Here is a 23,590-nt window from a genome sequence, read left to right as displayed (position 1 = left end):
AAAAGTAATTTGAGTTCAGTTATACATACATTCTAGCAATCCCTCATAGTGAGCATGCATGTGGCGACAGTGGAGAGGAAAATCCCTCCTTTAACAGGAAGGAAACTCCAGCAGAAACAGGACCTGGCTCAGAGTGCCATTACACAAACTTGGGTGCTGCTCGCTCCTTCATACACAAATAGTTGTTACTTTACCTTTTAGCTTAGTTAAGTTATAACTGAAACAAACAGCTAACTGGTTGAATAGTTGTATCTTTGTTGCATGTGCAGGTGCAAGTGTTTTTTTTTTGTTGTTGCTTCTTTTCAACTTAAAAAGTTGAAATGTCCTCTACTCCTTTGCTGCATTTTTCTTTATAAGAACAATATAATGAATACAATTTTATTTAAAAGCACTTAAAAACAAGCACAGCACATTGGCCAATGTGATGTACACTAAAACAAATAAAACAACAATCAAGAGTTACAACTTGTTCTCTCCATAAACCATGGCGTGAACATACCAATTTCCAACAAAAATGCTCTTGCTCATAGCAGTAGAGGCAGAGTTTATCATTTTTTTTCTTTGGTTGGTAAGTGGTTGGATATGGAAAAACACTCTAAAGTTGAGCGTTCTAAAAACTTTATCTTGAACCCTTTTAACTTGTCAGCTTACAGAGAAACCAGTTTTTTGATGATTCATCATGGATAACTGAATTATGACACTCAAGACATAAAAATTCTCAATGGAAAAGAAAGAGTTGATCATTAGAAAATGTCTTTAAAGTGACATTTCTCCTACTCATTGCATCGCCCGACTGTCTGGTTTCATCCATAACCTTTTCAAGCTCATGCTCCACCTGGTTTAATGCAGCAGCTCCTGATCACTGAACTCAGTTTCTTTGGATTCTTCCAGGAAAATCAGATTAATTCTTCCCACTCCAACTCCTGCATACCGATGGTCTGGACTGCTGCCAAAACTAAGAGCCACTGTTTTGCTCTTTTTCATCATTGCTGTGTCTTTTAGTCGAACAGTGACCTGAAGCTTGCAGCCTGCTGATGCTGGTTCTGGTCCATGCTGTGGTTTTCTGTCTGATTTGGTTTTAAGGAAACCAAATCAGACGGATGAACCAAAACAGCAATTAATTATTACAATTACTTTGTCCTTAATGAACCCTGTCAGTTATCTGTGCTACATAATGCTGGAACTAATAAATAATATAGCAGTTGAGTAATTTTTTGATTAATTTCTTGATTAAATAATCAAATAAATGCAGGTTTTCTTTCAAAGCCTGCATTTTCCTGAAATGTCCCCCGCCTGCCATTTACAGTCTGATTGGGAACATTGTTTCAGTTTATGCAATTAGGTTTTTAGATGCATTGTAAAAAAAAAAAATTATGTAGCTTGTTGCATTGTTTCAATGGTTTTGTTAATGGGTATTTGTTGGCAATAAAATCTTTCTGTATTGATCTTGGTAAATACCATTTGTTTCTATGTGTAACAATGTACTTGATCTTATTTTTACTTTTCTTAACTAATCTGTTTTGTTAATTTATTTTTTACTCTAGAACAGTTATAGATCAGCTCCTCCTAGATATTTTAAGCTGTAAATATAGAACTCCATCATAACTTCACAGGAATATTTCAGCGTGGTTTTATGTGAGTTACTCTCCTCTCTAAGGTTGTTGAACATCTTTCCATAAAGACGCTTGTAGGCAGACCGTTCCATCGTTCCAGCTTTTCATGGACTCGGCTCTGTTCAGGATGATTGAGAATCATCCATCTGCTTGAGGCTCCAACAACTCATAGATCATGTCAGTAGCACCTTTTAGGCTCCTCCACAGTGAATGCATCACCAGCTTTGCATTTAGAGAGCTTTGCACCTAGAATTTAGAGAGACCAATTAACCTAACAGTCATGTTTTTGGACTGTGGGAGAACCCACGCATGCACAGGGAGAATATGCAACTCCATGCAGAAAGACCCTGGGCTGGGAATTGAACCCAGGACCTTCTTGTTGCAAGGCAACTGCACCACTGTACACAGCCCTCACATTAGAAGTATTTTTTGAAAATAATCTTTTTCACTAAGCCCACATTTAACACTCCAGTCTTAAATGTCATGTTTTCATCAGCTGTAAGCAGGAAATCATCATAATTAACACAAATAGACTTGACGTTCACAATGTTGTCAAAATCACTGTGTGCAAGAAGCAGAGTTTAACTTAAAGTATCCAATCATCATCCAAATACTGGACAACAGTTTGTGTCAACATATAATAAATTATTGTAGCTGTCATGGCACACCTTATCATTTCCATTATAATATATTCACCCAAAAACTGTACATTTTGTACAGTTTTAGATGATAAAGGCTGTGAATTCCTTCTCTTCTCATTCTCATCATCCTCAGCTTCTGAAGCAGTTTGGCTTCTGTCTCTAGTGGTTTCTCAGCAGCTGTTTTCAGAGTGAAATGTTGCGGGGAACATTAAGCATGAGATTACAGTAAGCTGTCTTTCCTAAGAGCGAAAGGCAGCGTGTTCATGGGAAACGTGTTCATTTGAGAGCAGGCAGTAGAACTACTCAGAGAAACATGCTGGATCTCCTGACTGTGATCTCTGTAATTAAATGAGTAAAATAGATGGTTGTTTACTGGCACACTGAGGAGCATGTTGCCTTCCAAGAGTATTCAGGCACCGTAATCTTGCATTTTGTCATGCTGACACCTTTTTATTGGGATGTTGAGCACAAGCACGAAAGAGAGCGTAATTGTGAATTGGAAGAAAAAACATTTTTTTAAAGTATTCTGAAAAGTGTAGAGTGCACATGTACTCACTTCTGTCTTTAGGGATTCGCAATCTACTGCGAATATATCACCATTGCAGTATCGTGTGTACAAAGGATAGTTTGGAGCGGAATATTTGTTGGCAAATGTTTTCAATGTGTTTTGAACCTGCGTTTTTCATGCGAACATAACATTCAGCCAGAGAGTCTTATGGCAACTGATGTTCACACTGGAGATTAAAAACGATGCCCAAAATGCTGAATGCAATATGTATCGCAGGGTTAAAGAAACTGCAATGTGAATTTCTTTCAATATAACAATATCACACCTTTACTCTAATGCTCCTGAATAGAATAAGTAAATATAGTCCACTTGAGTGTAATTTTCTCAGTACAAATCCAGTTGTTGTGTGGGGAGCTGAGATGCTTGCTAAAGAACATTAGTTAAAAAGTTGACTTAAAAAAGAAAAAGAAGTTGTCAAGATTATATAATATTTTGAAAATACTTTGAAGATCGCAGAAAGGTGATCTATCCAGGTGAGACAAAATGGAACGTATTGATTTGTATTCCAAACAGAATGTCTGCAGCCCATCACCGTAAACATGAAAAGTATTGCAGAGATCACAGATTTTGTTTGAAATATGACTGGGTTCAAAATGTAATATTTTATTAGCGTAATTCATCTCCCGACTTTCAAGTCCAAACACATAAAAACTGTACCTGTGATGTTTGAAGCGTTACCAAGAAAAACCTGAAGCTGATTTTACTCCTCTGTCTTGGGGAGAAGTGAAGACAAATGATCTGGATTTGTTGTAGTCTCTGTTTTGGACCTGATTAATTTTTTCCTGGTGTGTGACGGGGCTGAAGTCGGTCTACTCCTGCAGACCTGTCATAAACACACACACTCTCACAGTCCAGCCTGCTTGTCTGCTCCGTTTTATCTTTTTCCTTTTTGCATCACATGACTCCTCAAGTACTTGTTGTACTCCCAGGAGACCGTTGTTACGGGCGAGTAACCATGACAACATAGCAACTGTGTGGCGACTGCTTCTATCAAATTCTGCCCGTTTAGCGAGGCAGATGGCTCTCGGGCTTGTTTTGCCTCAGGTTTGCCTGAGGTGGAGATGTCGACTGTTTGGATGTTGCTGTACCCGCTGAGTAACCGTGACCACATCTGGACATGGTGGCAGATTTTCAGATGGGTCTGTCACGCACCGTTTTGATTCTTGCCACGCCGGATGATGAAAAGCTTTACCTCACACTCACAGCTGACTTGGGTTCTCTGAGAGCTGGAAGCCTTCCAAGTCAATCAGAGTGGTTCAGTGAAGGCTGCTGAACAGCTCCACTGGAGCGAGACGAGGTTAAAGTGTTGATCTGCTCCCCACGCAAGGCTTCACATGGAGAATTGATTTCTTCCAGTGAGAAAATAATTATTTTCTGCTCGCAGCATAACGGAATGGTTGATTGTATCCGAATTGCTCATGAAAACACAACATACGTTTTTGGTGTCGTCCGTGGGATTTTGTTGGAAATGTTTACATTTCACATCTGGTCTCAACTTTTTGATAAAATAAAAAAATTTGAAACCAGTTTAGGTTTAGCCCACATCATGTGTCAAAGGACAGTTATCCCTGATACTGGCAAATGCATGAAAACTTATGAATTCAAAGAAAGTTACAAAAAATCTTAAAAATTGTTCTCTCTATGTTTTCTGGCATTTATCAAGTACTAATAATTTTGATAATTCTGACCTAAAACAAGATAATTTTGGTCTAATCTTTTCCTTGGACAGAGGCATGCATGTCTTTTTATTCAGTGCATGTAAACATCTTTAAAAAAAAAAAAAGGGTCCAGCTCCAGATGATGATGTCTGAAGCTTCAAAACCCACACCCTTTTTACAACAGATGTCTTGCAGAACAGGAATTTTTCTTTGTACTTTATCCGTCTGTATGTAAAGATTTTTACACCTATCAACCACTTGCAAAAATATATAAATGTCCTCAAAGGTTTACACATACTCTGCTAGCTGGGAGTAATCAAGCCACTTCTACTTTTGTTTGAAGGACTGAACCTTTCTACCGACAAATCTGCACATAGTCTGAGGGACGGCATTTCGCATTTGATCGTAGTCGCTCCATCATTTATAACTAGAAATGTTGTAGGAAGGAGGTCAAGTTGTTACATAAATCAAAGGAACAGGTCTCCCTTAAAACACAATACTGAATCATTCAGTTTACTGCCGCTCACAGGATGTAAAATGTGCTTATCTGATGAATTATTTTACGTGGGTGAATGAATTTTTAGTTGGCTGGAAAGAGCAGTTTGTTAGCAAACTGCCTCATCACGCGCGGCGCGAGGAAAAGATTTGTCTCTGATTTATCGCAGTTGTGAGAAATCACAACACAGCTGCTAAAACTTCTGTTCCCTCCATATGGAGCGCCGTCTCTTCTTTGTCGTTATTTTTCACAAGACTGCAACTTCACACACGGTGCGCGTTTGCTTTGAGCAGTTTGTTCCAAGGAAATAATTTTAGCAAAATATTATCACAGAAAAATTCAGGGATATTTAGATTTTTTTAAATTTATTATTATTTCTATTTTGGTCTGGCCTGATATATATATTTTTTATCTATTGTAGAAATTAAAAATAACTTTTTATTTATAACCCTACAGTTTAAGTTAATTTAAAAGGACCAGTCAGTTGTAGTGCAAAAGCAAAGAAATCTCAGGCTGCTTAGGACGCGCGTACTTTCACCATATTTTAACTCCAAGCACACATTTCATACTAATTCAATAGCATCTACAGTCTAGATTCAAATCCATGTTAAATTCCAATTTCTTATTTTTCACCACACAAATTTGACCATTTGCTTTTCTCTGTTCAGCTTTGCTGTTATCTGGTAAAAATCTAAAGAAACGGCAAAGTACATAGAAAGTACAGTTTCTTTTTAAAAAGGTTCACAGACCGTCTGACTTTCTTTTAACCATGAGATGAAATGAGAAGTCAGTTCTGCCGCCTCAGCCAGGAAATCTTCTTATAGTCTTATATTTAAGACGTGCAGGACAGGATTCTGGCAACCAAACATCACATAATTGGCTTTTAAGAGCTGAATGTTGTAGGCAATTTCATGCTTTTTACACTAGCAAAATTTCAAAAGTGGAGACCTTACAGATTAGATTATTTTAGCATTCAAATGTACAAAAAGATGCCATTACGTGTTTAATTTAGCTTTATCCATTGTTAGAGATGAAGGATAATAATGCTGCAGCTGCTTGTCTTTCACCGCATTAGAGGATCTGAGCTAATCATGTTTTTCTTGAGTTCTTTTTTTTTAATGTCAGATCACTCTGTAGGTTATAGGTTATTATATTATTGTTGTGTGCCAGTGAATCCAGCTAGCTGTTTGCATTCAAATCAGATTCATAGTTTTTGTAATACTTCCCATCACTTTCTTAGGCCACTGTGGGTGATATCTGCATTTTGTTTCAGGTAAAATATTGTTCTTCTTTTTTGGTTGTTTTTGGCTTAAAACATTAAAATAAACGGTACATGTATGCAATCCATCACTCTTATTATTACAACACAGTTTTTAAATAACAGTTAATTAACTATGAGGCATGTCTGTAGGCAGATGGCTGCAGGTTGGTTACCTGAGCAGCAACAATTCACACACAGCTCATTAATTAAGCTAATCAATCAAACCATGTTTTGTGGACTGTGAAAGGAGGCTGAAGCCCACAGAGAAATCCCATTCATCACAGGGAGAACATGTCAGCTTCATGCAGAAAGACACGGCCGGGCATAGAAACCAGGTTTTTCTTGCTGCTCTTGATTTACATCATTTTTCATATTTTTATGTCACTAATGTGAAGTAGTAACTGTGTTTCCATGTACGCTTTAAAAAAAAAAAAAAATCAGATTGCTGGAAGCTGCCAAATTCAAAATAATTTACTCAATTTTACAAAAATGTCAGACGATCGCTTGAGGTGTTGGGAGGGAAAAAAAGAGTTTTTGCATGATTTATTGTTTTTCTCTTTCCTCCCTTTCCACCAAAAACTGGATGATAAAAGTCTTCAGTCTGGTCCCTTTTAAAAGGGTAATTTTGTTTAGACTTGATTATTCATCTTGTTGTTTGTTCTCTTGTTTATTTATTTTGGATATTTAAAATGTCTCCCAGTTCCAGTGTTGAATGTTCATTAGGATTTAGAGTTTATTGATTGTTGAGAATGTGCTCTTGCATTATTGTGCCACTATTATTATATTACTCAGATTATCTCAAAACAACAGTGTTATCATTTGTCTCAATAACTTCTGGAACAATTTATCATCCAGCAAAATTCGTTATCGAGACACAGACCGCCATCCAATGGTGAGACAGAGACACAAAGATTGTAAAAAGTATCAAACCTCCAGTACAGAGGAGGGAATTCTCCATTTTTCTGAGATGTGTGGTTCATTGCTACAGCAATGCATAGCGTCAACATCTGACAAAATTACGCATTGCTTGGCCTTGGTGACTGGCACCAAACCCACCAATGGTTTGGGTACCCGCCTAATTTGCATTTCTCTACTTATTCACAACATTATTAAAAGTTCTCTCAAAATTCACATGACAATTGGATGGAAGCAGTTTGTGAATCATAGTATCTTTACTCAAAGTTAGCACATTGTGAGGATCTCGTAATAGTAGTTTTTTAAAAACTGGTCTCCGTTTAACATTTTACACACAATATAGTCCAGTTAAAGTTTGCTGGATCTTGTATGAATCTTTGCAGCTCTTCCAGAGTTACCATGGTCAGATTAAGTGGGCTGCCATGCTTTTCTAGGTCTGCCAATGTCGGCTTTATCCCTGACCTGTCTGGTGTCATGTGGGGGGAAAAGTGTGAATACTTTAGCAAAAGCACAGTAATATTATCAGACTGTAAATATTCCTAGCTGCTGTGTGAGTGAGACTCAAGGACATAGCTTAAAAAAAAAAACTGAGGCTGTTAGATCTGATCTGAGGAGCAGAACTCAAAGCTTTGATAAACTATTTTCAACATTTTGCTGAAAATAGTTTGCCCTCTGTTGCCATTTTGAATCGAGTAAAACAAATGCTCCTAAAGGCTCTGCAAACGTACAGCTAATCTGCTCTGTATCTATAGCAACATGCATATGCATCATACAGTATGAGTCAGACATCATGAGGGAGCAATGTTATTTAAACTAATAGCTGGTCAGGTAAGTAATGATTATCTTTCCCCTGAGAATCGTTTTTTAAAGCTATGATTTATCAAAAGTGGCAAATGTGGATGAAAAATCACAGTTATTAGCTTTTTAAAAGGGCTAAGACTGCCATGAATAAATAAGGTAAAATAAACATTGTAAATAATATTTACAATTGACTTTTTTCACTGGCTGGCTACAGGTCACCAAGACCCAATATATACATGTCAGGAAGAAACAGACCATACTGCAGCTTCTTGAAAAGTCACAGAGATCATAGTATCAAAATGAGCAAAATACATTAAAATTATGGATAAGCAATATGGACTTAAAAGTTTGTCATGACATTTTGTGGTGGTCTATTTTGAGAATGGTAAAAGGTGATCAGAAAAAGGGATTTTAATAAATCCCTCGCTGTGATTTGGGGATTAGTCTGTGTTGAGAAAAAATAATTTCTTTTAGCTATTTGCATGCTTGCATTCACATACATGCATTCACATAGACCAATTGCATGCAAAGCTAAAGGAAATTGCATGTTGGGAAACACCCTCAAAGCTAATGTTAAAGGAAATGACACACCAGGGAACGCCCTCTTTAGCGTGTAGCTTAGGCAGAGGCTAACAAAGGGAATTACAAACTGCTGTTTGATGCCATTTTGCTCTGTTAGGCCATAAGAATAGTATGAACAAAGGGACCAGCTGTATTTTAGTCTTAATAAATGGAATTCATGAATTCCACTCACTGATTCTTCTTCAGCCTCATACATCATGAACCTAATGGAGAAAGGATAATTCTCTACATCTGGAAATGTCAACTCTCCTCAGTGGGAACATCTACCAAGATATGAAACTAAGGGTGCATTCAAACTATCTCTGCTTAGTCTGCTTTAATCGAACTCTAGTTCGTTTGCCTAGAAAGTTTGAATGCGTACTCAAACTGATGCGGACCACAAAAGTGAACCTACGTCTCGGTGTGGTTGAAGTGAACTCTGGCGCAGTTTGAATACATATGTGAATGCAAAGTGGACTGGAGACCACTCTAAAAGCAGGAAGTGGATTATACTGTAGGGCATTCTGGGAAAATAAACCAAAACCAATGCATTAGTCCAGCACTAGAGGCAGAAATGGCTTGTATTTTTTTTTTTGCCAAAGGGAAGAAAACAGTCGTTAAAATCTGACGCCACTCCAGTTTTGTTTACATTTCCTGAATAAGGAAGTTGCGCTCATGTCATCTTCAGAGGGGTTTATGTCTTTTCCTTCAGTGGTTCTTGGTGCAGCACCACCACAGGCGAGGGAGTAAACAGGTTTTTCAAAGGTTTTTGGTTCATTTGAGGCAGTGCAGTGTGAAAGAGAACTGTACCAGCTGAAAATGCAACAAATGTTCCAATTTTTGTCTCCAAACGAACCGGACTATCAGGTGTGAAAACACCCTAATTTAGTCTTCAGATTTTATTTGTCAAACAAAGCACAGTTTCTATGAAACAGCCCCTTGGAAAGCTGATCTTTGTAAACCATTGTCTATTGAACAATCTGTCTGCATACTGTCTTTACTTTAGGACATTTCAACAGGATGCTGGACAATTTGATCAGAGAATGCTTTGACCTTTTGTAATTCTGCTCTCAGTAACACCTCTGAATATTGTAAGATAAAGCATAGGCTTGAACATGAGTTTTTAAGCCTGGTAAGATTTAAAATAAGACGACCACATGACCCAATAGGATTCCCAGCCTATTGTTTGGATAATACTATCATGTCTGGGAAAGGATTGAATGGTTTAGATGGGCTTAGCATGCTCCTCGCCTCGTAATAGGAATTTTTTCTAAAGTCTCTCTTGTGGGGTAAAAAATGGAGCAACCTTACACATCTACGTAAGATGTGTTCAGGCTTTTATTTAAAAATATACATATATTGTGCCATTGTAAAATGCTTCATTCCAATTCATTGACTGATGTGAGATTCTTGCAGCCTAACCTTGAGCATAAATAGCATCGCTGCAATCGTGAGTGGAAATTAACTCCCGCCTCTGGCTAAACGTAGGGAAATCTGTTCAGTGGAGGATAAATGGGATCAACCGACAAGCCAAAGTGGGAGGCTTGCAATCTAAACAAGCGAAAGTGCTCCATATTTTTTAAACTAGCCTGTTGGGAGACCTGAGCTGTTCTATATATCTGTTTGATGTGACTGGAGCTCATCTCTGCCTCACACCAACAGCTGGAGAATGGAGGCTAAACATTATGAATGACGATGCTCAAATCGCTCCGTCTGTACGGGAAGGTTGCACAAGGTCAAATATGTCCACTCAAATCCTTACTGTTACCGTGAGTATCTTTGGTAAAACATAATCATAATCATTGCTCATACTGGTGTAAACTTACATTCTTGGACTTGTTCCTTAAGCCCATAATAACGTGTGCTAGTTTGTTTAAAACACCAAGCTGTTAAACTGCAGTACAAGTAGAAATTCTCTGTTGTGAGAGTAGAAGTTTGTCCCCCAGAATAGAAAAAGAGGCTTTAGGTGGAAATGTGAGCCTGACTTCGGTTTACTACCCCTCGTTTGAAATCCGTGTTGACTTTTGACACTATGGCCAAGACGGAGAGGGTAAGCGCTTTCATGGATCTGTAACTTTTATGTCCATAAGCCAGACTTCTTCTATCAGACACAGCTGTACCAGCCCACAGGGAATTAAATAACAAGAATAGAAAAACTGTAGATAAGGGTAAAGAAATAAATAAAGGGAAAAATCTTGTTTCAGCAGTTTGTTTGAAAGGAAACTCTGGGATACAAATTGGAAAGCATGGTCGTTGTTCAGAAACCAGAGGTCAAAGCTGATGTGTACAAGAGTCTAACGGGGCGGATGAGCTGGCTTGTTTACGTGGTAGAAAGATCAAAATGGTTACCCTGTAGATTAGTTTACAGTCCTCAGGCTTCAGAAGCAGCAACATTGGAGGCTTTTTAGACTCTAGAAGGAAGGAAGAGTCATTTCTATCAAAACAAACAAACCATAAATAGAATTGGATGAGGTGTGAAAGAGAGAGTCACGGAGGATGACAAATCTAGAATTAGCTGGTCTTATTACCAGATGTTGTACATTAGCATAACAAATTTCATTAAAGAGGATAACACATAAAAATACAATTATCAGTCACCTAAAAGTGTGATCTAATGATGTGAATCATCAATTATTTCAACTCTTAATTCCCCTCAGTGCAAAACAGAAACAGTAACTATGACTAAGCAGCCGGCTAGAACCGACCTTAACTTTAATTAGTGAGTCTGACTGCAGGAATGGCTGTAGCTTCCTCTATTATTTATTTAAGGTCTATTCAGACTACTAAGCTACATATTGAAGGGTTTTCATTTTAATGACGTAGTCACAGTTGAACAAGATAAAACATTGATACTCAAGGTCAGTATTTGGCTTTGTCAGAAAGTGGATGTGAATAATGCTTTTTAAAATTAGACAGAGAGCTATTTGTTTAAAGAATTTTTGCGTGATATGTTTTGGTTATTTTCCAGTATTACTTTTTTCTTATATTGGTATTACAAAATGGCTCTGAATCAGTATTTATCTACTTTGAGAAATATATTAGTGTTATTGCTTATTAACGCATGAAAAACTACCGAACAGTTACACAAATCAATATTCTGTTCTTTATGCTGCACAATATCAAAGTTCCCTTATTGATCCCAGCTAATGCCAATGTTTTCAGCATCTTTCATGTTTAAGTTTGTCCACAAAAATGAGATTGCTGTATTTTTAAAATGGTATTAATCATTACGCAGTCAGGTGCAATCAAATGGCTTAAAATGCAGCAACCGAATTGAGCTGTACAGGATTTCCTCTGGTGTATTATAAGCATGGCGGGCTGCCAGGCTTTACTTGCCCCACCAGGCTACGCATCGTTTATGGGAGATATTGCCCCATCTTTTTTCAGGCAGCATTTTCTATGAATGACGATGTTGCAATTTCCATCTAGGAGTTTTTAGCCATTTGACTATCTTTGTCAAATGGCAAAGCTGGGTGATTAAACTTCTGATTAATCACCCAGCAGAGTTCTGTTGAAATAGTTCGACCCGGGTCTGGTGTCAAGAAGGGACGGCGGATGTCTCTCTGGGAACAAAATCACGCAATTTTTGTTCCGCCACTACGTCAATGAGAGCCCATTTAGTTGCTTTGGATGAAGTGTGGGAGAGTCTTTAATCGCCAACAATGTAATTTATTCTCGACTGGCTTGTGTTTTCCAATTTCACCACATTTATCATGTTTTAGATGCTAAAACAATTTAAATGCAGCTGAGCGACTAATTAGACATCCAGAGCAGTTTTTTTCCATTCTTAATCAGCAGATCACATTATGTTGATTACAGTTCACACAAAACCATGCGTATGTTGACTTTGGTTCCCTCCAGTCGTAGAAGACGATTTTTCATGTGCAGACTGAGACAGCAGCAGGGCAAAGCAGATGTTCATGCCACAACGGGTTATTTGGACCCAAGGCTGGTGAAAGGAAATTACTTTTCGTATTTCTTCTTTCTCGGTTGGGTTGAGTAACAGATATATTTGTCAGTGTCAACCAAGGGCCTACAGTAGCTCTTGTAATCGTCTTGTTTTTGGAGCACACCGGTCTTTCTCAGACCTACACTCTGAAAACTTGAGGAGCCAGCAAGTTGGAACTATTAACTCTCATTAAGTCCCCATTAATTGGACTGAGCACTGTTGACACCTGCATTGCTGAAGCCCAGCTGTGTTTGTTGTTTTAAGCTTTTTGTTGTTTATTTTCCAGCAGTGAATCATGTAGATGTGGTGGAGGAAATTAGCAGCAGCTGAAAGCCAAATGCTGACAGTTTAGTTTGTGTCCCTGAAGTTTCTTGTTATCTGCTTTGCTGACAGATTTTCTTCCTTCCTTTTTTAAATGTCTGTCTGAGCTACTTGGTGTGAAAACTTGGAAGCTTAACAAGCTCCCTTGCCTGCAGGTTGACTCTTTAGAGATTAAAATTGCATTAGAACAGGTCAGAGTTAATCATTTCAAAATTCATCATTTTTACATGAGCTTGTCATGTAAAATTTAGCAGATAGTTTCATATAGAAACAAAATTCGACTTTGAATGTGCTTATCTGTGTTAATATGATGCGATAATTATGTTAATAAATTATAGCATGAACAAACTTATTGATTTTTATTGCGTTTGTTATTTAAACATTGCCATTTCAAAATAGTTTTTCCGACATTAGCGGATTATCAACAAAGTTTTACACACATTTGTAAGGGAAACCCTAGAGGCTGAACTTCCTTCTTCACATGACTTCAGCATCGTACGCGCTCGTGGTTCTGGTGGCTTCTGGTTTGCAGATTCTGCTCTGTGTGATGCATGTAGTTTCTAAGACGTTTTAAAGATTCCCTCTCTAAATGCAGACCTTGAGGTCTACGTTTCCTGTCTCAGCTGAAGGACTTCTTGCAGATTGATTGTTCATATATATTCAGAGCAGACTCTGGTCAGACCGGCAGATTGATTGGCATGGTTTTCCTATGGCGGCTGTTGAATCTTAATGTTCATTTCTGTGTAGGTGTTTGTCATTGTGCATCGTTTTGTCCTTTTTGTTATCTTTTTTTTTCCTTACTATATTTGTGTAATTAAAATGTTCTGCTTGTGTAAAACATGCCATCCTCTCCGTTTGATAACCTGTCCTCTTGGTGTGGATTTATGTGGGAGTGTGTGGGTGGGTACACAGCCCACTATACTAAGAATGTGTCTGTCTTTTCAAAAAGCCCATTCCAAAATCTGCTGCGTTCCTGTTGCTATGCATTTCAGAGCTGCCTCTGTGATTTACTCACTCAAACTGACCAAGGAACTGTTTGTGCCAGCTTTCAGCATTCTGCTTTAGTCTTAGTGTGCCACAGATAAAGGAGCGCAGTGGTGACCAGTTTAATTTTAAATCTAGAGTCTGGAGTTATCAGCAGTGAAATGTGTTTTTACCACTGTTTCTGAACAGTAGCCAGTGTTTTCTGCACTGTAAAGACGACACATGAAAATAGTGTAGAATTAGAAAACCACCCATGGGGTAGTAAGAAGTAGAGCTACAATATTCTGACTTGTACTGAAGTGATTAACAATGAAAATAAAAACAAAACTCCATCAGCTATAATTCCTTTCATCTCACTTTTTTTAATTGATTATTTTCCCTCAGCTATGGACCACATCTCTGAGGAGAGACGTGGAGGAAATTAGGGGTTGGAAACTCCACACAGCTGCTCTGTCCTTTTGCAATCAGTATAAAATTGAATTTCTAGTCAATCTTATTGAGTAGAAGTTCCCAGTTTCACACAAAAACTCGGACTTTTTGTGTGAAACTGGGAGTCGACTGAAGGGGCGGACGACTCCCTTCGCAGACTCCTTCCATATATTTATCATCGCTGTAGTCTGCTTTTGTGATTTAAATTTTATTATAAAGTTGTGATTTTAATTTACATTCGTATATATTTAATCATGTAGAAACCTATTTTGATATGGGCAAAAATAAAAAAATCAATTGCTCTTGGGTTCCCCCTGGTGGCCGCGGTAGGTAATGTTTCACCGGTGATTTGACCTGCCATTCAATGCGTATTCAAACCTCCAAAGCAGCGGTGGAAGATAAGCAAGCAAACCAATGTCGCAAAAAATAACTTATTCTTCAGGGAGAGAGGAAAAGAGGAAGAATAGAAAAAAGCCAGGATAAAGGTATGTTTGCATGTCTCTCTGTAGAAGAGACAAGAAAATTAGCTTCATAGCTACCTTGAACATCTTGTTCAACATCCAAACATTTATGCTAGCGTCCTTGTATTTGTGTGAAACTGGGTTTGAGTTCATTCTCGAGGTTGGCCGTGTATATATATATATATATATATTTTTGGCTTCATAATGTTTAAAAATTATAACTTCTCAATGTTTGACATTGTCTAGCAAAATGTTTTTTACATCAGGCCATAGTAGAATGTTCAGTTCCATTGGTAACAATGACATCCGCAGTGATGTCATAACTCTATGATATCACAAAGGAATCTCTCTCTTGACTGTGGCTCACAGAAAGCGTTTTCTCAGACCTGTTCCACAGTTCTATCGCGACAGATCACTCTTCAGAGCACTTTCGAAATTAATCCTTTCAGAGAAGCAAGAAGTTACCAGAATATAGATATGAAGCAACAACAGAATACTTGTGAACATGAAGCTTTTCCAGCTGAGCTTTCATGGATTGAAATGATGGAGCAAAACATCCAAGTCGACTACGACGAAATCCTTGTTTTTGACGACGACAGCGAGCCGGAGGATGAATCAGCAGAGATCCAGGGGGAACCAAGTCCTTCCGGCGACTTTGAGAGCCCAAGATCATTGGAAGTCGAGCAGAAAACAACTCCTTCTGCTGGCTTCGAGATCACCCCCTTAGTGGAAGACGTGGAAGAGTCTAGCCAACACGTCATCAATCTCACAAAGCAGGTAGGCGATCTTAAAGAAGAACTGCAGAGTAAGATTTTTGAACTCCGTGAGGAAAAAGACCGAAGGATTGCATGTCAGGCTGAAGTGAAATCACAGCAGGAGGAGATTCAAAAGCTGCAAAAAATGTTGGAAAGAGAACGTCATCTGCAAGTGAAACGTGAAGGTGAATCAAAGAGCATTCTTCAACAGCTGGATCACTTCAAGAGGGAGGCAGAAAAATATGAATCCCGCAATAAAGGTCTGATTGAAGTAATGATTGAAGGATACAAAGAGAGACTTAAATTTGAGGAACAGATCAAAACTCACACTGAGCAAGCTTCCAAAATGAAAGAACAGGAAGAAAGAGTGAAATCATTGCAGGGTCAGGTTGCAGACCTGAAGATAAAGTTGAAACTTGCTCTGGAAAACAAGCATCCGAGAGTCTCCACCCAACCAGAGGTCCCCCTGCAAAAAGAAGACTCCCTGCAAACAGAAAAGACCAAGGAAAGACAGACCTTCAATCAATCAGGGAGGTCCGAAGAAAAAAGGACCTCCAATCCATCAGAGAGGTCCGAGGAAAGACAGACCTCCAATCCATCAGGGAGGTCCGAGGAAAGACGGACCTCCAATCCATCAGTGAGGTCCGAGGAAAGACGGACCTCCAATCCACCAGGGAGGTCCGAGGAGAAGCAGACCTCCAATCCATCGGAGAGGTCCGAGGAAAGACGGACCTCCAATCCATCGGGGAGGTCCGAGGAAAGACGGACCTCCAATCCATTGGGGAGGTCCGAGGAAAGATGGACCTCCAAACAACCAGGGAGGTCCGAGGAGAAGCAGACCTCCAATCCATCAGGGAGGTCCGAGGAAAGACGGACCTCCAATCCACCAGGGAGGTCCGAGGAGAAGCAGACCTCCAATCCATCGGAGAGGTCCGAGGAAAGACGGACCTCCAATCCATCGGGGAGGTCCGAGGAAAGACGGACCTCCAATCCATTGGGGAGGTCCGAGGAAAGATGGACCTCCAAACAACCAGGGAGGTCCGAGGAGAAGCAGACCTCCAATCAAACGGGGAGGTCCGAGGAAAGATGGACCTCCAATCAACCGGGGAGGTCAGAGGAAAGATGGACCTCCAATCCATCAGGGAGGTCCGAGGAAAGATGGACCTCCAATCAAACGGGGAGGTCTGAGGAAAGATGGACCTCCAATCCATCAGGGAGGTCTGAGGAGAAGCAGACCTCCAATCAGCCGGGGAGGTCCGAGGAAAGATGGACCTCCAATCAACCGGGGAGGTCCGAGGAAAGATGGACCTCCAATCCATCAGGGAGGTCCGAGGAAAGATGGACCTCCAATCAAACGGGGAGGTCTGAGGAAAGATGGACCTCCAATCCAACAAGGAGGTCTGAGGAAAGATGGACCTCCAATCCAACAGGGAGGTCCGAGGAAAGACGGACCTCCAATCCAACAGGGAAGTCTGAGGAAAGATGGACCTCCAATCCAACAGGGAGGTCCGAGGAAAGACGGACCTCCAATCCAACAGAGACATCCGAGGAAAGATGGACCTCCAATCAACCAGGGAGGTCCATGCGACCAACCTCCACTGGTTGCATGGAGGGGCTTCGTGTTGGCGTTGGCCTGAAGGCCAGTCTAAGCCCGGCTCGGCCTTTACGTCGCCCAACACCGAAGTGGTACTAACCTAGATAACTGTCCAAACTCAGGTTTTGCCAACACTGGGCATTATGAAAATTCAATGTTTTACACAAATTTAGGAAATCAAAACAGACACTGGCAAATAATATTCCCAACTCCAAAGTCAATGGATGAAACACAAGATCAATTTCAGAGTTAAAAACACCAAAATAAACATTATTAAAACTTTCCTATGTATAACAACTGCAGCAGGTAGAATTTCTAAAAAATTAATTGGTCTCTCTAAATTGTCCTAAGGCAGCGCTTCTCAATTCCAGTCCTCAGGCCCCCCTGCTCTGCATGTTTTAGATGTGCCTCTATACCAGAACAGCTGATTCAAATGATTGCATGACCATCAAGTACTGCAGAAGCCTGTTAATCACCCATTATTCAATCCAGGCGTGTGGCAGAAGGGAAACACCTAAAACATGCAGGCAGGGAGGGCGTGAGGACTGGAATTGAGAAACACTGTCCTAAGGTGTGAATGTGTGTGCGCAAGGATAAGTGTGTTAGATGAATATTTGTTAAAAGTGTCTGACAGTAAAATATGAAACCGAGAATCTGAAAATTCCTCTGACTCTGCTGCTGTCCAGAAACAACCAATCAGAACCAAAAGACAAACTTTTGGTTCTGATTGGTTTCTAATGTGTTGAATATGTCTCAGCACATTCAACACATTAGACTACTAATGTACTGCAGCTATGCAATTGGCAGAAATACAACCTAACATTATATCATCATTATTTATAGAATAATTTAGAAAAGAAAATGCTATACAGATTTGTCAAAACTATTTCGACCCATATTAGAACTTTGCATTCATTTCCCTTCATTTTAGTTGCTGTGATTTTGCTTAACACAGACATTTTCCCTAATCCTAACCCTATCTAAAACTTAATTCACATTTTACCTCTACATGTTACCCCTGACTCAAAGCAATGAGTCCATCATATTAGGACCAGGCTTTGGTCCTAATATGATGGAACTAATATGACACTGGACATATAATGGTGCCTTCACACCAAACATGATTTGACCGTCAGGCGCATCTGATTTACATTCAAAGTCGAGGGCCGATGAGGCGTTTGGAGCGTTTGACTCGCTCGTCAAGCGAGTCCAACATTCCACATAGACTTTGAATGTAAACGACTCACCTGACTCTCAAAACGAGTTTGATGTGAATGCGTCATTAGAATGTTCAGTTCCATTGGCAACAATGACATCCGCAGTGATATCATAACTCTATCATATCACAAAGGAATCTCTCTCTTGACTGTAGCTCACAGACGGTGTTTTCTCAGACTGTTCCTGTTTCAAACTTAGGAATATTTTCCATTTATTTGAAGATACAGAACCAACCCATTCTCAGGTGAGAGAGACTCACCTGGTATCAAGTAAAATTTGAGGTACTTTAATTACACTGAAGATAAATTAGTTTAATCAAAGTACGTCATGAATATGTGTACTCCGTCTTAAGTCCAGAGCATAGTAGTTGTTTTTTTAAATTACTTTTACCAATAGATGACATGATGTATATATATACTGTACTGTATATACTATATGTTACCATGGCGACGCCCTATTTGGCTGTAGCTGCTTCGGCTCTTGGTAATACAACCAATTTATTGCTTAATTAATTCAATATGCATATAAGATATAACAAACAACTTTATTGAACTTGTGAGTTTGTGGAAAGTTTCTGCTTGAATTTCTTGGCAGGATGTCAGAAAACCTTCCCAGAGCTGCTGGTTTGATATGAACTGCATTCCACCCTCAGATCTTCTCAATAGGGTTGAGGTCAGAGGTCAGAGGATGGTGACCACACCATGAGTTTCTCCCCTTTTTATGCCCATAGCAGCCAATGACACAGTGGTATTCCTTACAGCATTCATTGTCATGCAGGAAGATGATTTTGCTGCTGAAGGTACGGCTCTTCTTTATGAACCATGAAAGAAAGTGATCAGTCAGAAAGTCCATATACTTTGCTGAAGTCATTTCACACCTTCATGGACTCTGAAGGGGTCGACCAGCTCTCTCTCTCTCTCTCTCCCCATGATTTGAGCCCAAAGCATGACTCCACCACCTCCTTGCTGACCTCACAGTCGTGTTGGGATGCGGTGGCCGTCCACCACCAATCCACTACTGCGTCCATCTGGACCATCCAGGGTTGCACAGCAGTCATCAGTGAACAAGTCTGTTTGAAAATTAATCTTCATGTACGGCTGGGCCCACTGAGACCGGTTCTGCTTGTGAGCTCTGGTTAGCGGTGGCCGAATAGCTTCATGCACCACAAGCCTCTGGAGGATCCTCCACCTTGAGGTTCCAGAGGCTCCAGCAGCTTCAAATAACTGTTTGCTGCTTTTTAAGGGCATTTTAGCAGCTGCTCTCTTAATCCAATGAATTTGTCTAACAGAAACCTTTTATCTGTACAAACCCATCTTTGTTCTCAATCAGCCACAAATCTCTTCAGAGTACGATACGCTTCAGTTTTTATTATATATCTAATGTTTTCATATCTTGTCATACGGCACTACACTATCTGATGATTTTCGTCAGCAGAGATCCTTTCTCTTTCCCATATTGCTTGAAACCTGTGGCCTGTTTAATAATGTGGAACATCCTTCTTAAGTAGATTTCCTGTAGTTGAAAACTCTCCAGACAAACTAATCAAACCAGCTCTCTGAAATTAATTATAGTGATTCAAAGAGCCCTGACACACAATACCATCTAGAAATTTAATAGCACAACAAAACATTTAATCTTTATGACACTTAAATCCAATTTGCGTAATAATTTGGAACATGATGTATATGATTTTTGGACCTATTTGATTTCTTTTTCTGTTTTTTTAAGAAATGTTGCATTTTTCTCACTACCTGTATTCATTTATTTATCTTTTAACTTCACTGTCTACTAAACCTTAGTTATTCATGTTTGGCCCAGAGCTGACATCCCACAGTGTGTGAGAGTAAATGGTTAATGTTACTCATCGTTCACTTATTACAAAACAAATGCATAATAATTACACTTAACATTTTGATTGATGCTAGCATCTTATATTAGCATTTAGCATGGTTAGAATTATTGCCCTTTAGCATTACCTCTTTGGAAAATGCAGGTATTCCAGTTAGGAAATTTTTTTATCAACGATTAAACTCACTTTTTATTATTATTATTATTATTACATTCCTTGACAAACAGTGATATGTTCAACTTTCTGCATGTTGTGTTTAGTTCTAGGACTGCACAATGTCAGAAAAATATTGTGATACGGTTGGTAAAAATTGTAATAATATAGATTACGATTAAGCCAGTTTTTCCGCATGCTTTAATTTCATTTCTATTATACGATGAGTTTTAGTATCTCGGTTCCTAAACATAAACCTCTAGAGCGGACATACAAAGGCAGCTAAAGACCATCCAATTGGCCGGGTACATAGTCAATAGACAAAGCGTGACGAAACTGAAAATATATAAAAATAACAATATTGTGCATCTCCAGTTTATGTTATAGCGGGAGGTTTGCTGTCTTCTGAGTTAGTTGATGGATGGAGACTTTCCACTTTCCTGTCCACAGATTTCTCACAGTTTGTTCTAAAAGTGCAAGACAACCAACAGGAGATGCTCTGAGAAGACATTAATTTAATGGAGACAAATGAACAACAAGTTCCATTAATCACAGTAAATTTCAGTTTTACACCTTTTTAACTTTAGTCAAAGAAATGCCATGTCTGGTCATGTGGAATCTGTTTTTTTTTGCGTTAGTTTCTACATTGTGCAGCTTGGACACAAACCACATTAAAGAGCAGAGCAATAAACCAATGAGTGACGGGGTCTGGGGAACAATGAGAAAACAGACTAAATGACAGGAGAGGAGATTGAATTGGAGCCTCAGGTTGTTGGAAAGTCATTACTAATGCAGTCGTGCAGAGTATTGCTTAAATGTGAAGGAGAAGCAGCAAGTGTGTGTGTGTGTGTGTGTGTGTGTGTGTGTGTGTGTGTTGTAGTAGTTTAATTTAATCTAGCTTCTTTCTGGGTCATTGTCCCCAAGATGGAAGGTCAGATGTTTTTGGTCATGGAGAAAGTTTGGACGATGGTTCAAATGTTGGCTGAACGATTCTTGAGGACTGTTTATTACCAAGTCAGGTGAGCGGATATTAAAAGCTGGAAGCGATTCCTGACTGGTTTGGAGAATGCTCTCAAATTACATATCAGAGCCTCCGGATCCAGCAGGATAGAGTTCACACAGTTTAACAGCCGTCCTACACATAGAGCTGCCAACATCTTCACAGCAAAACAATGTAGTAACACTGCATACTTTATTTGCCAACAGTCCTGCTCTCACCACATACTATTAGGAGAGGAACTAGATATATAGAAGAATAAAATTCAAGAGAACTTAAACATCCTTCAACATGTCTCTTCACACTGGGAGAAGATTGGGATAGATTCGTAAAGCTGGCACTGGAGAACATCTGCTGTTCTGGAGCTGAGACTTTTTGGCTGCTGGATAAAGAGACCTTGTATTTTTAGCCATCTCGGTGTTCAACGCCATGGTACGCCCAATTGTTAACAGCTATACAGATTAAAAACCAAGAGGTCTATTATTAAGTTTCTATATTTACCGTGGCATGACGCAGCACATGGTGATTCAAGTCTGAGGAATCCATTTCTGCTGAATGGATTTGGATGTAGGAGAGAATCAGAACCCTGCAGTGATTCGTCACATGATTTAGAGAACCACGTTTCTTTCCAAGGGTTCCTTCAACTTCTAGAAATTTCAGACAGTAAAAATGTAGAGCTGGACATACAGATACAATAAGATTGTTCCATCACATTTAGAACAAAGCAGTAAACATGCTAGCTTATTTAGAGTTAGCATGTGTGTTAGCTACTCTATGTTTGGTCTGTACAGAGAAGAACCCACGTTGTTTCTGGCATCCCTTCAAAAGTAATTAAAGCTGTTGTAAGAGGTAGTTTATCTGACTAAAATATGATTATGATTATTAAATATGTTGAAACCAAAGCCAGGTGGTTTCCTAGTGGTAAGGTAAATCCTTACAATTCCTTCCTTGTCCGTTGTCTTACTTCTTTCAGAGCCTGCTTAAGCTTGGCAGCTCTCTATTGCTAACAAAATAAGCATATACAAGATAAAAAGTGTTTTCCATTTACAAAGTAAACTAAACCAAACCTTCCTATGCCATGAAATATGAATGAAATGCATTAAAAATGAAGGAGGTCTGATGTTGGTGGCTGGTGGAATTGCTCCCTGGAGGTTTCACACTCAGAAAAACAGCATCTGGGTGGGCTGTTGGTGAAAAAAAAAAAAAAAAAAACGTTTTGGAAATTGAAATGATAATAATGAAAAACTAGTTGGGGAGGCTTGAATTATGTGAATTTAAAAGAAACCCAATTATTTTATGTTAATATTAAACTGAAAAGTACAAACCAATAAGTTTTCAACTAGATAAAGTTAAAATACTTGTTTTAAGTTGATAATTATTGAATAAAGATTATTAAAAAAAGTACTAATTCCAATGGCAGATTTTTTTAACAAAACAAAAAGAAAAAAAACGTGCCATGTAATTGAATATAATCTATATTCAATAATTATTTTCGTAAATCTATCGTTTTGAAAAGTTACTTTGAAGTTATTTTTGTCTTATTTCAAGTGTAGTAAGATATTTGCTCTAAAGACTAGACTAATGCAAAAACTTTATATTAGAACTAGAACAAAAGTTAAGGGTGACACAGTTTAAGAACAAGGAACATAAGACATTATTTCTATTTGAAGGATATCAACGTTTTTTAAAAAAAAATGCGTAAGCAGGTTACATGTAACTAAGCTTTTACAGTGTTTGTCTTTGATTTTAATAAACGTTCCAGGCTTAGAAGTGCTACATTCATCTGTTTGTTATGATGAATAATTTTTAATAAATAATCTAAAGCTGCCAGTCATCGCTGTATAAACAGTCCTTTGCTACAAAAAGAATCCTATTCTGCTTTTTCAGTAAAACGCTCTTAAGGTCTGACCCGAGAGAGAGACCTCAGTCTGTCAGTGAATACCAAATACTCTCTCAGCAACTCTACCTTCTGCTTGTTCTGTCTTCAGGGGACAAATATGTAGTGATTGTAAGAATGGTTGCGATACGCCAGGGCTATGATTCAGCCTCCAAAGCCAGCAGGATCAAAAAACAATAAACATTTCTCAAGCGTTGCAGCTTTGTGTCTTCCTTGCGTGTTTTTCTTTGCAGCTCTAATAATCTGTTTAGATCCCGATATTCCCACAGTCTCCTGACCGTCTGTGAGCCCATCCATTTTATTTGCCAGTGTTATCACAAACCTTGTAATGATTGATGGCTCAGTTAGCTCCATTCTCGTTTCATGGAGCCAGAATCCTTCCTCATGAGGTGACACTGCAGACGAATGGAAATGCTTTTGTGTATTTTCGTGGATTATGCAAACCGCCTTGCGGGTGTGGTGTTGGTAA

General features: G+C 39.0%; 1 protein-coding gene across 1 annotated transcript in view; it reads left to right on the top strand.

Annotated features, from left to right (window-relative positions):
* LOC114151856 (ras-related protein Rab-26-like) overlaps positions 1 to 23,590 on the top strand; it is an 80,799-nt gene that overhangs the window by 8,417 nt on the left and 48,792 nt on the right. The window lies entirely within an intron of this gene.

Source organism: Xiphophorus couchianus, chromosome 10, assembly GCF_001444195.1.
Source record: "Xiphophorus couchianus chromosome 10, X_couchianus-1.0, whole genome shotgun sequence".
Lineage (NCBI taxonomy): Eukaryota > Metazoa > Chordata > Actinopteri > Cyprinodontiformes > Poeciliidae > Xiphophorus > Xiphophorus couchianus.
Note: the sequence above shows the minus strand (reverse complement) of the source record. Positions and strands in the feature narration are given on the sequence as shown.